The following is a 14,014-nucleotide window of genomic DNA, read 5'->3' on the forward strand; positions in this document are numbered from 1 at the left end:
CTTTGCGGCCAACGGTAGAAAAGGAAACATCTTCGTATAAAAACTAGAGAGAATCATTCTCAGCAACCACTTGGTAATGTGTGCGTTCCACTCACAGAGTTTAACCTTTCTTTTCATAGAGCAGTTTGGAAACACTCTGTTTGTAAAGTCTGCAAGTGGATATTTCGACCTCTTTGAGGATTTCGTTGGAAACAGGATTTCTGCATATAACGCTAGACAGAATTCTCAGTAACTTCTTTGGGCTGCGTGTGTTCAACTCACAGAGTTGAACCTTCCATTACAGAGAGCAGATTTGAAACCCTCTTTTTGTGGAATTTGCAAGTGGAGATTTCAAGCGCCTTGCGGCAAATGGTAGAAAAGGAAACATCTTCGTTTTAAAAACTAGAGAGAATCATTCTCAGCAACCACTTGGTGATGTGTGCGTTCCACTCACAGAGTTTAACCTTTCTTTTCATAGAGCAGTTTGGAAACACTCTGTTTGTAAAGTCTGCAAGTGGATATTTGGACCTCTTTGAGGATTTCGTTGGAAACGGGATTTCAGCATAAAACGCTAGACAGAAGAATTCTCAGTAACTTCTTCGGGCTGCGTGTGTTCAACTCACAGAGTTGAACCTTCCTTTAGACAGAGCAGATTTGAAACCCTCTTTTTGTGGAATTTGCAAGTTGAGATTTCAAGCGTTTTGCAGCCAACGGTAGAAAAGGAAACATCTTCGTATAAAAACTAGAGAGAATCATTCTCAGCAACCACTTGGTGATGTGCTTGTTCCACTCACAGAGTTTCACCTTTCTTTTCATAGAGCAGTTTGGAAACACTCTGTTTGTAAAGTCTGCAAGTGGATATTTGGAACTCTCTGGCGATTTCGTTGGAAACGGGATTTCTGCGAATAACTCTAGACAGAAGAATTCTCAGTAACTTCTTGGGCTGCGTGTCTTCAACTCACAGAGTTGATCCTTCCTTTAGACAGAGCAGATTTGAAACCCTCTTTTTGTGGAATTTGCAAGTGGAGATTTCAAGCGCTTTGCGGCCATCGGTAGAAAAGGAAACATCTTCATATAAAAACTGGAGAGAATCATTCTCAGCAACTGCTTGGTAATTTGTGAGTTCCACTCACAGAGTTTAAACTTTCCTTTCATAGAGCAGTTTGGAAACACTCTGTTTGTAAAGTCTGCAAGTGGATATTTGGACCTCTTTGAGGAATTCGTTGGAAACGGGATTTCTGCGAATAACTCTAGACAGAAGAATTCTCAGTAACTTCTTTGGGCTGCGTGTGTTCACCTCTCAGAGGTGAACCTTCCTTTACACAGAGCAGATTTGAAACCCTCTTTTTGTGGAATTTGCAAGTGGAGATTTCAAGCGCTTTGCGGCCATCGGTAGAAAAGGAAACATCTTCATATAAAAACTGGAGTGAATCATTCTCAGCAACCACTTGGTAATGTGTGCGTTCCACTCACAGAGTTTAACCTTTCTTTTCATAGAGCAGTTTGGAAACACTCTGTTTGTAAAGTCTGCAAGTGGATATTTGGACCTCATTGAGGATTTCGTTGGAAACGGGATTTCTGCATATAACGCTAGACAGAAGAATTCTCAGTAACTTAATTGGACTGCGTGTGTTTAACTCACAGAGTTGAACCTTCCTTTAGACAGAGCAGATTTGAAACCCTCTTTTTGTGGAATTTGCAAGTGGAGATTTCAAGCGCTTTGCGGCCATCGGTAGAAAAGGAAACATCTTCGTATAAAAACTGGAGAGAATCATTCTCAGCAACCACTTGTGATGTGTTTGTTCCACTCACAGAGTTTAACATTTCTTTTCATAGAGCAGTTTGGAAACACTCTGTTTGTAAAGTCTGCAAGTGGATATTTGGACCTCTCTGACGATTTCGTTGGAAACGGGATTTCTGCGAATAACTCTAGACAGAAGAATTCTCAGAAACTTCTTTGGGCTGCGTGTGTTCAACTCACAGAGTTGAACCTTCCTTTATACAGACCAGATTTGAAACCCTCCTTTTGTGGAATTTGCAAGTGGAGATTTCAAGCACTTTGCAGCCAACGGTAGAAAAGGAAACATCTTCGAATAAAAACTGGAGAGAATCATTCTCAGCAACCACTTGGTAATGTGTGCGTTCCACTCAAATAGTTTAACCTTTCTTTTCATACGGCAGTTTGGAAACACTCTGTTTGTAAAGTCTGCAAGTGGATATTTGGACCTCTTTGAGGATTTCGTTGGAAACGGGATTTCTGCATATAACGCTAGACAGAAGAATGCTCAGTAACTTCTTTGTGCTGCGTGTGTTCAACTCACAGAGTTGAACCTTCTTTTAGACACGGCAGATTTGAAACCCTCTTTTTGTGGAATTTGCAAGTGGAGATTTCAAGCGCTTTGTAGCCAACGGTAGAAAAGGAAACATCTTCGTATAAAAACTAGAGAGAATCATTCTCAGCAACCACTTGGTGATGTGTGCGTTCCACTCACAGAGTTTAACCTTTCTTTTCATATAGCAGTTTGGAAACACTCTGTTTGTAAAGTCTGCAAGTGGATATTTGGACCTCTTTGTGGATTTCGTTGGAAACGGGAATTTTGCGAATAACTCTAGACAAAAGAATTCTCAGAAACTTCTTTGGGCTGCGTGTGTTCACCTCTCAGAGGTGAACCTTCCTTTACACAGAGCAGATTTGAAACCCTCTTTTTGTGGAATTTGCAAGTGGAGATTTCAAGCGCTTTGCGGCAAACGGTAGAAAAGGAAACATCTTCGTATAAAAACTAGAGAGAATCATTCTCAGCAACAAATTGGTGATGTGTGCGTTCCACTCACAGAGCTTAACCTTTCTTTTCATAGAGCAGTTTGGAAACACTCTGTTTGTAAAGTCTGCAAGTGGATATTTGGACCTCTTTGAGGATTTCGTTGGAAACGGGATTTCTGTATCTAACGCTGGACAGAAGAATTCTCAGTAACTTCTTTGGGCTGCGTGTGTTCAACTCACAGAGTTGAACCTTCCTTTAGACAGAGCAGATTTGAAACCCTCTTTTTGTGGAATTTGCAAGTGGAGATTTCAAGCGCCTTGCGGCAAACGGTAGAAAAGGAAACATCTTCGTTTTAAAAACTAGAGAGAATCATTCTCAGCAACCACTTGGTGATGTGTGCGTTTCACTCAAATAGTTTAACCTTTCTTTTCATAGAGCAGTTTGGAAACACTCTGTTTGTAAAGTCTGCAAGTGGATATTTGGACCTCTTTGAGGATTTCGTTGGAAACGGGATTTCAGCATAAAACGCTAGACAGAAGAATTCTCAGTAACTTCTTCGGGCTGCGTGTGTTCAACTCACAGAGTTGAACCTTCCTTTAGACAGAGCAGATTTGAAACCCTCTTTTTGTGGAATTTGCCAGTTGAGATTTCAAGCGTTTTGCAGCCAACGGTAGAAAAGGAAACATCTTCGTATAAAAACTAGAGAGAATCATTCTCAGCAACCACTTGGTGATGTGCTTGTTCCACTCACAGAGTTTCACCTTTCTTTTCATAGAGCAGTTTGGAAACACTCTGTTTGTAAAGTCTGCAAGTGGATATTTGGACCTCTCTGGCGATTTCGTTGGAAACGGGATTTCTGCGAATAACTCTAGACAGAATAATTCTCAGTAACTTCTTTGGGCTGCGTGTCTTCAACTCACAGAGTTGATCCTTCCTTTAGACAGAGCAGATTTGAAACCCTCTTTTTGTGGAATTTGCAAGTGGAGATTTCAAGCGCTTTGCGGCCATCGGTAGAAAAGGAAACATCTTCATATAAAAACTGGAGAGAATCATTCTCAGCAACTGCTTGGTAATTTGTGAGTTCCACTCACAGAGTTTAAACTTTCTTTTCATAGAGCAGTTTGGAAACACTCTGTTTGTAAAGTCTGCAAGTGGATATTTGGACCTCTTTGAGGAATTCGTTGGAAACGGGATTTCTGCGAATAACTCTAGACAGAAGAATTCTCAGTAACTTCTTTGGGCTGCGTGTGTTCACCTCTCAGAGGTGAACCTTCCTTTACACAGAGCAGATTTGAAACCCTCTTTTTGTGGAATTTGCAAGTGGAGATTTCAAGCGCTTTGCCGCCATCGGTAGAAAAGGAAACATCTTCATATAAAAACTGGAGAGAATCATTCTCAGCAACCACTTGGTAATGTGTGCGTTCCACTCACAGAGTTTAACCTTTCTTTTCATAGAGCAGTTTGGAAACACTCTGTTTGTAAAGTCTGCAAGTGGATATTTGGACCTCATTGAGGATTTCGTTGGAAACGGGATTTCTGCATATAACGCTAGACAGAAGAATTCTCAGTAACTTAATTGGACTGCGTGTGTTCAACTCACAGAGTTGAACCTTCCTTTAGACAGAGCAGATTTGAAACCCTCTTTTTGTGGAATTTGCAAGTGGAGATTTCAAGCGCTTTGCGGCCATCGGTAGAAAAGGAAACATCTTCGTATAAAAACTGGAGAGAATCATTCTCAGCAACCACTTGTGATGTGTTTGTTCCACTCATAGAGTTTAACATTTCTTTTCATAGAGCAGTTCGGAAACACTCTGTTTGTAAAGTCTGCAAGTGGATATTTGGACCTCTCTGACGATTTCGTTGGAAACGGGATTTCTGCGAATAACTCTAGACAGAAGAATTCTCAGAAACTTCTTTGGGCTGCGTGTGTTCAACTCACAGAGTTGAACCTTCCTTTATACAGACCAGATTTGAAACCCTCCTTTTGTGGAATTTGCAAGTGGAGATTTCAAGCACGTTGCAGCCAACGGTAGAAAAGGAAACATCTTTGAATAAAAACTGGAGAGAATCATTCTCAGCAACCACTTGGTAATGTGTGCGTTCCACTCAAATAGTTTAACCTTTCTTTTCATACGGCAGTTTGGAAACACTCTGTTTGTAAAGTCTGCAAGTGGATATTTGGACCTCTTTGAGGATTTCGTTGGAAACGGGATTTCTGCATATAACGCTAGACAGAAGAATGCTCAGTAACTTCTTTGTGCTGCGTGTGTTCAACTCACAGAGTTGAACCTTCTTTTAGACACGGCAGATTTGAAACCCTCTTTTTGTGGAATTTGCAAGTGGAGATTTCAAGCGCTTTGTAGCCAACGGTAGAAAAGGAAACATCTTCGTATAAAAACTAGAGAGAATCATTCTCAGCAACCACTTGGTGATGTGTGCGTTCCACTCACAGAGTTTAACCTTTCTTTTCATATAGCAGTTTGGAAACACTCTGTTTGTAAAGTCTGCAAGTGGATATTTGGACCTCTTTGTGGATTTCGTTGGAAACGGGAATTTTGCGAATAACTCTAGACAAAAGAATTCTCAGAAACTTCTTTGGGCTGCGTGTGTTCACCTCTCAGAGGTGAACCTTCCTTTACACAGAGCAGATTTGAAACCCTCTTTTTGTGGAATTTGCAAGTGGAGATTTCAAGCGCTTTGCGGCAAACGGTAGAAAAGGAAACATCTTCGTATAAAAACTAGAGAGAATCATTCTCAGCAACAAATTGGTGATGTGTGCGTTCCACTCACAGAGCTTAACCTTTCTTTTCATAGAGCAGTTTGGAAACACTCTGTTTGTAAAGTCTGCAAGTGGATATTTGGACCTCTTTGAGGATTTCGTTGGAAACGGGATTTCTGTATCTAACGCTGGACAGAAGAATTCTCAGTAACTTCTTTGGGCTGCGTGTGTTCAACTCACAGAGTTGAACCTTCCTTTAGACAGAGCAGATTTGAAACCCTCTTTTTGTGGAATTTGCAAGTGGAGATTTCAAGCGCCTTGCGGCAAACGGTAGAAAAGGAAACATCTTCGTTTTAAAAACTAGAGAGAATCATTCTCAGCAACCACTTGGTGATGTGTGCGTTCCACTCAAATAGTTTAACCTTTCTTTTCATAGAGCAGTTTGGAAACACTCTGTTTGTAAAGTCTGCAAGTGGATATTTGGACCTCTTTGAGGATTTCGTTGGAAACGGGATTTCAGCATAAAACGCTAGACAGAAGAATTCTCAGTAACTTCTTCGGGCTGCGTGTGTTCAACTCACCGAGTTGAACCTTCCTTTAGACAGAGCAGATTTGAAACCCTCTTTTTGTGGAATTTGCAAGTGGAGATTTCAAGCGTTTTGCAGCCAACGGTAGAAAAGGAAACATCTTCGTATAAAAACTAGAGAGAATCATTCTCAGCAACCACTTGGTGATGTGTTTGTTCCACTCACGGTGTTTCACCTTTCTTTTCATAGAGCAGTTTGGAAACACTCTGTTTGTAAAGTCTGCAAGTGGATATTTGGACCTCTCTGGCGATTTCGTTGGAAACGGGATTTCTGCGAATAACTCTAGACAGAATAATTCTCAGTAACTTCTTTGGGCTGCGTGTCTTCAACTCACAGAGTTGATCCTTCCTTTAGACAGAGCAGATTTGAAACCCTCTTTTTGTGGAATTTGCAAGTGGAGATTTCAAGCGCTTTGCGGCCATCGGTAGAAAAGGAAACATCTTCATATAAAAACTGGAGAGAATCATTCTCAGCAACTGCTTGGTAATTTGTGAGTTCCACTCACAGAGTTTAAACTTTCTTTTCATAGAGCAGTTTGGAAACACTCTGTTTGTAAAGTCTGCAAGTGGATATTTGGACCTCTTTGTGGATTTCGTTGGAAACGGGAATTTTGCGAATAACTCTAGACAAAAGAATTCTCAGAAACTTCTTTGGGCTGCGTGTGTTCACCTCTCAGAGGTGAACCTTCCTTTACACAGAGCAGATTTGAAACCCTCTTTTTGTGGAATTTGCAAGTGGAGATTTCAAGCGCTTTGCGGCAAACGGTAGAAAAGGAAACATCTTCGTATAAAAACTAGAGAGAATCATTCTCAGCAACAAATTGGTGATGTGTGCGTTCCACTCACAGAGCTTAACCTTTCTTTTCATAGAGCAGTTTGGAAACACTCTGTTTGTAAAGTCTGCAAGTGGATATTTGGACCTCTTTGAGGATTTCGTTGGAAACGGGATTTCTGTATCTAACGCTGGACAGAAGAATTCTCAGTAACTTCTTTGGGCTGCGTGTGTTCAACTCACAGAGTTGAACCTTCCTTTAGACAGAGCAGATTTGAAACCCTCTTTTTGTGGAATTTGCAAGTGGAGAATTCAAGCGCTTTGCGGCCAACGGTAGAAAAGGAAACATCTTCGTATAAAAACTAGAGAGAATCATTCTCAGCAACCACTTGGTAATGTGTGCGTTCCACTCACAGAGTTTAACCTTTCTTTTCATAGAGCAGTTTGGAAACACTCTTTTTGTAAAGTCTGCAAGTGGATATTTCGACCTCTTTGAGGATTTCGTTGGAAAAAGGATTTCTGCATATAACGCTAGACAGAATTCTCAGTAACTTCTTTGGGCTGCGTGTGTTCAACTCACAGAGTTGAATCTTCCATTACAGAGAGCAGATTTGAAACCCTCTTTTTGTGGAATTTGCAAGTGGAGATTTCAAGCGCCTTGCGGCAAACGGTAGAAAAGGAAACATCTTCGTTTTAAAAACTAGAGAGAATCATTCTCAGCAACCACTGGGTGATGTGTGCGTTCCACTCAAATTGTTTAACCTTTCTTTTCATAGAGCAGTTTGGAAACACTCTGTTTGTAAAGTCTGCAAGTGGATATTTGGACCTCTCTGGCGATTTCGTTGGAAACGGGATTTCTGCGAATAACTCTAGACAGAAAAATTCTCAGTAACTTCTTTGGGCTGCGTGTCTTCAACTCACAGAGTTGATCCTTCCTTTAGACAGAGCAGATTTGAAACCCTCTTTTTGTGGAATTTGCAAGTGGAGATTTCAAGCGCTTTGCGGCCATCGGTAGAAAAGGAAACATCTTCATATAAAAACTGGAGAGAATCATTCTCAGCAACTGCTTGGTAATTTGTGAGTTCCACTCACAGAGTTTAAACTTTCTTTTCATAGAGCAGTTTGGAAACACTCTGTTTGTAAAGTCTGCAAGTGGATATTTGGACCTCTTTGAGGAATTCGTTTATAAACGGGATTTCTGCGAATAACTCTAGACAGAAGAATTCTCAGTAACTTCTTTGGGCTGCGTGTGTTCACCTCTCAGAGGTGAACCTTCCTTTACACAGAGCAGATTTGAAACCCTCTTTTTGTGGAATTTGCAAGTGGAGATTTCAAGCGCTTTGCGGCCATCGGTAGAAAAGGAAACATCTTCATATAAAAACTGGAGAGAATCATTCTCAGCAACCACTTGGTAATGTGTGCGTTCCACTCACAGAGTTTAACCTTTCTTTTCATAGAGCAGTTTGGAAACACTCTGTTTGTAAAGTCTGCAAGTGGATATTTGGACCTCATTGAGGATTTCGTTGGAAACGGGATTTCTGCATATAACGCTAGACAGAAGAATTCTCAGTAACTTAATTGGACTGCGTGTGTTCAACTCACAGAGTTGAACCTTCCTTTAGACAGAGCAGATTTGAAACCCTCTTTTTGTGGAATTTGCAAGTGGAGATTTCAAGCGCTTTGCGGCCATCGGTAGAAAAGGAAACATCTTCGTATAAAAACTGGAGAGAATCATTCTCAGCAACCACTTGTGATGTGTTTGTTCCACTCATAGAGTTTAACATTTCTTTTCATAGAGCAGTTTGGAAACACTCTGTTTGTAAAGTCTGCAAGTGGATATTTGGACCTCTCTGACGATTTCGTTGGAAACGGGATTTCTGCAAATAACTCTAGACAGAAGAATTCTCAGAAACTTCTTTGGGCTGCGTGTGTTCAACTCACAGAGTTGAACCTTCCTTTATACAGACCAGATTTGAAACCCTCCTTTTGTGGAATTTGCAAGTGGAGATTTCAAGCACTTTGAAGCCAACGGTAGAAAAGGAAACATCTTTGAATAAAAACTGGAGAGAATCATTCTCAGCAACCACTTGGTAATGTGTGCGTTCCACTCAAATAGTTTAACCTTTCTTTTCATACGGCAGTTTGGAAACACTCTGTTTGTAAAGTCTGCAAGTGGATATTTGGACCTCTTTGAGGATTTCGTTGGAAACGGGATTTCTGCATATAACGCTAGACAGAAGAATGCTCAGTAACTTCTTTGTGCTGCGTGTGTTCAACTCACAGAGTTGAACCTTCTTTTAGACACGGCAGATTTGAAACCCTCTTTTTGTGGAATTTGTAAGTGGAGATTTCAAGCGCTTTGTAGCCAACGGTAGAAAAGGAAACATCTTCGTATAAAAACTAGAGAGAATCATTCTCAGCAACCACTTGGTGATGTGTGCGTTCCACTCACAGAGTTTAACCTTTCTTTTCATATAGCAGTTTGGAAACACTCTGTTTGTAAAGTCTGCAAGTGGATATTTGGACCTCTTTGTGGATTTCGTTGGAAACAGGTATTTTGCTAATAACTCTAGACAAAAGAATTCTCAGAAACTTCTTTGGGCTGCGTGTGTTCACCTCTCAGAGGTGAACCTTCCTTTACACAGAGCAGATTTGAAACCCTCTTTTTGTGGAATTTGCAAGTGGAGATTTCAAGCGCTTTGCGGCAAAGGGTAGAAAAGGAAACATCTTCGTATAAAAACTAGAGAGAATCATTCTCAGCAACAAATTGGTGATGTGTGCGTTCCACTCACAGAGCTTAACCTTTCTTTTCATAGAGCAGTTTGGAAACACTCTGTTTGTAAAGTCTGCAAGTGGATATTTGGACCTCTTTGAGGATTTCGTTGGAAACGGGATTTCTGTATCTAACGCTGGACAGAAGAATTCTCAGTAACTTCTTTGGGCTGCGTGTGTTCAACTCACAGAGTTGAACCTTCCTTTAGACAGAGCAGATTTGAAACCCTCTTTTTGTGGAATTTGCAAGTGGAGAATTCAAGCGCTTTGCGGCAAACGGTAGAAAAGGAAACATCTTCGTATAAAAACTAGAGAGAATCATTCTCAGCAACCACTTGGTAATGTGTGCGTTCCACTCACAGAGTTTAACCTTTCTTTTCATAGAGCAGTTTGGAAACACTCTGTTTGTAAAGTCTGCAAGTGGATATTTCGACCTCTTTGAGGATTTCGTTGGAAACAGGATTTCTGCATATAACGCTAGACAGAATTCTCAGTAACTTCTTTGGGCTGCGTGTGTTCAACTCACAGAGTTGAATCTTCCATTACAGAGAGCAGATTTGAAACCCTCTTTTTGTGGAATTTGCAAGTGGAGATTTCAAGTGCCTTGCGGCAAACGGTAGAAAAGGAAACATCTTCGTTTTAAAAACTAGAGAGAATCATTCTCAGCAACCACTGGGTGATGTGTGCGTTCCACTCACAGAGTTTCACCTTTCTTTTCATAGAGCAGTTTGGAAACACTCTGTTTGTAAAGTCTGCAAGTGGATATTTGGACCTCTCTGGCGATTTCGTTGGAAACGGGATTTCTGCGAATAACTCTAGACAGAATAATTCTCAGTAACTTCTTTGGGCTGCGTGTCTTCAACTCACAGAGTTGATCCTTCCTTTAGACAGAGCAGATTTGAAACCCTCTTTTTGTGGAATTTGCAAGTGGAGATTTCAAGCGCTTTGCGGCCATCGGTAGAAAAGGAAACATCTTCATATAAAAACTGGAGAGAATCATTCTCAGCAACTGCTTGGTAATTTGTGAGTTCCACTCACAGAGTTTAAACTTTCTTTTCATAGAGCAGTTTGGAAACACTCTGTTTGTAAAGTCTGCAAGTGGATATTTGGACCTCTTTGAGGAATTCGTTGGAAACGGGATTTCTGCGAATAACTCTAGACAGAAGAATTCTCAGTAACTTCTTTGGGCTGCGTGTGTTCACCTCTCAGAGGTGAACCTTCCTTTACACAGAGCAGATTTGAAACCCTCTTTTTGTGGAATTTGCAAGTGGAGATTTCAAGCGCTTTGCGGCCATCGGTAGAAAAGGAAACATCTTCATATAAAAACTGGAGAGAATCATTCTCAGCAACCACTTGGTAATGTGTGCGTTCCACTCACAGAGTTTAACCTTTCTTTTCATAGAGCAGTTTGCAAACACTCTGTTTGTAAAGTCTGCAAGTGGATATTTGGACCTCATTGAGGATTTCGTTGGAAACGGGATTTCTGCATATAACGCTAGACAGAAGAATTCTCAGTAACTTAATTGGACTGCGTGTGTTCAACTCACAGAGTTGAACCTTCCTTTAGACAGAGCAGATTTGAAACCCTCTTTTTGTGGAATTTGCAAGTGGAGATTTCAAGCGCTTTGCGGCCAACGGTAGAAAAGGAAACATCTTCGTATAAAAACTGGAGAGAATCATTCTCAGCAACCACTTGTGATGTGTTTGTTCCACTCACAGAGTTTAACATTTCTTTTCATAGAGCAGTTTGGAAACACTCTGTTTGTAAAGTCTGCAAGTGGATATTTGGACCTCTCTGACGATTGCGTTGGAAACGGGATTTCTGCGAATAACTCTAGACAGAAGAATTCTCAGAAACTTCTTTGGGCTGCGTGTGTTCAACTCACAGAGTTGAACCTTCCTTTATACAGACCAGATTTGAAACCCTCCTTTTGTGGAATTTGCAAGTGGAGATTTCAAGCACTTTGCAGCCAACGGTAGAAAAGGAAACATCTTCGTATAAAAACTAGAGAGAATCATTCTCAGCAACCACTTGGTGATGTGTGCGTTCCACTCACAGAGTTTAACCTTTCTTTTCATATAGCAGTTTGGAAACACTCTGTTTGTAAAGTCTGCAAGTGGATATTTGGACCTCTTTGTGGATTTCGTTGGAAACAGGAATTTTGCGAATAACTCTAGACAAAAGAATTCTCAGAAACTTCTTTGGGCTGCGTGTTTTCACCTCTCAGAGGTGAACCTTCCTTTACACAGAGCAGATTTGAAACCCTCTTTTTGTGGAATTTGCAAGTGGAGATTTCAAGCGCTTTGCGGCAAACGGTAGAAAAGGAAACATCTTCGTATAAAAACTAGAGAGAATCATTCTCAGCAACAAATTGGTGATGTGTGCGTTCCACTCACAGAGCTTAACCTTTCTTTTCATAGAGCAGTTTGGAAACACTCTGTTTGTAAAGTCTGCAAGTGGATATTTGGACCTCTTTGAGGATTTCGTTGGAAACGGGATTTCAGCATAAAACGCTAGACAGAAGAATTCTCAGTAACTTCTTCGGGCTGCGTGTGTTCAACTCACAGAGTTGAACCTTCCTTTAGACAGAGCAGATTTGAAACCCTCTTTTTGTGGAATTTGCAAGTGGAGATTTCAAGCGTTTTGCATCCAACGGTAGAAAAGGAAACATCTTCGTAGAAAAACTAGAGAGAATCATTCTCAGCAACCACTTGGTGATGTGTTTGTTCAACTCACAGAGTTTCACCTTTCTTTTCATAGAGCAGTTTGGAAACACTCTGTTTGTAAAGTCTGCAAGTGGATATTTGGACCTCTCTGGCGATTTCGTTGGAAACGGGATTTCTGCGAATAACTCTAGACAGAAGAATTCTCAGTAACTTCTTTGGGCTGCGTGTCTTCAACTCACAGAGTTGATCCTTCCTTTAGACAGAGCAGATTTGAAACCCTCTTTTTGTGGAATTTGCAAGTGGAGATTTCAAGCGCTTTGCGGCTTCGGTAGAAAAGGAAACATCTTCATATAAAAACTGGAGAGAATCATTCTCAGCAACTGCTTGGTAATTTGTGAGTTCCACTCACAGAGTTTAAACTTTCTTTTCATAGAGCAGTTTGGAAACACTCTGTTTGTAAAGTCTGCAAGTGGATATTTGGACCTCTTTGAGGAATTCGTTGGAAACGGGATTTCTGCGAATAACTCTAGACAGAAGAATTCTCAGTAACTTCTTTGAGCTGCGTGTGTTCACCTCTCAGAGGTGAACCTTCCTTTACACAGAGCAGATTTGAAACCCTCTTTTTGTGGAATTTGCAAGTGGAGATTTCAAGCGCTTTGCGGCCATCGGTAGAAAAGGAAACATCTTCATATAAAAACTGGAGAGAATCATTCTCAGCAACCACTTGGTAATGTGTGCGTTCCACTCACAGAGTTTAACCTTTCTTTTCATAGAGCAGTTTGGAAACACTCTGTTTGTAAAGTCTGCAAGTGGATATTTGGACCTCATTGAGGATTTCGTTGGAAACGGGATTTCTGCATATAACGCAAGACAGAAGAATTCTCAGTAACTTAATTGGACTGCGTGTGTTCAACTCACAGAGTTGAACCTTCCTTTAGACAGAGCATATTTGAAACCCTCTTTTTGTGGAATTTGCAAGTGGAGATTTCAAGCGCTTTGCGGCCATCGGTAGAAAAGGAAACATCTTCGTATAAAAACTGGAGAGAATAATTCTCAGCAACCACTTGTGATGTGTTTGTTCCACTCACAGAGTTTAACATTTCTTTTCATAGAGCAGTTTGGAAACACTCTGTTTGTAAAGTCTGCAAGTGGATATTTGGACCTCTCTGACGATTTTGTTGGAAACGGGATTTCTGCGAATAACTCTAGACAGAAGAATTCTCAGAAACTTCTTTGGGCTGCGTGTGTTCAACTCACAGAGTTGAACCTTCCTTTATACAGACCAGATTTGAAACCCTCCTTTTGTGGAATTTGCAAGTGGAGATTTCAAGCACTTTGCAGCCCACGGTAGAAAAGGAAACATCTTCGAATAGAAACTGGAGAGAATCATTCTCAGCAACCACTTGGTAATGTGTGCGTTCCACTCAAATAGTTTAACCTTTCTTTTCATACGGCAGTTTGGAAACACTCTGTTTGTAAAGTCTGCAAGTGGATATTTGGACCTCTTTGAGGATTTCGTTGGAAACGGGATTTCTGCATATAACGCTAGACAGAAGAATGCTCAGTAACTTCTTTGTGCTGCGTGTGTTCAACTCACAGAGTTGAACCTTCTTTTAGACGCGGCAGATTTGAAACCCTCTTTTTGTGGAATTTGCAAGTGGAGATTTCAAGCGCTTTGCGGCAAACGGTAGAAAAGGAAACATCTTCGTATAAAAACTAGAGAGAATCATTCTCAGCAACAAATTGGTGATGTGTGC

Source organism: Gorilla gorilla, chromosome 6 (genome assembly GCF_029281585.2).
Source record: "Gorilla gorilla gorilla isolate KB3781 chromosome 6, NHGRI_mGorGor1-v2.1_pri, whole genome shotgun sequence".
Classification (NCBI taxonomy): Eukaryota; Metazoa; Chordata; class Mammalia; order Primates; family Hominidae; genus Gorilla; species Gorilla gorilla.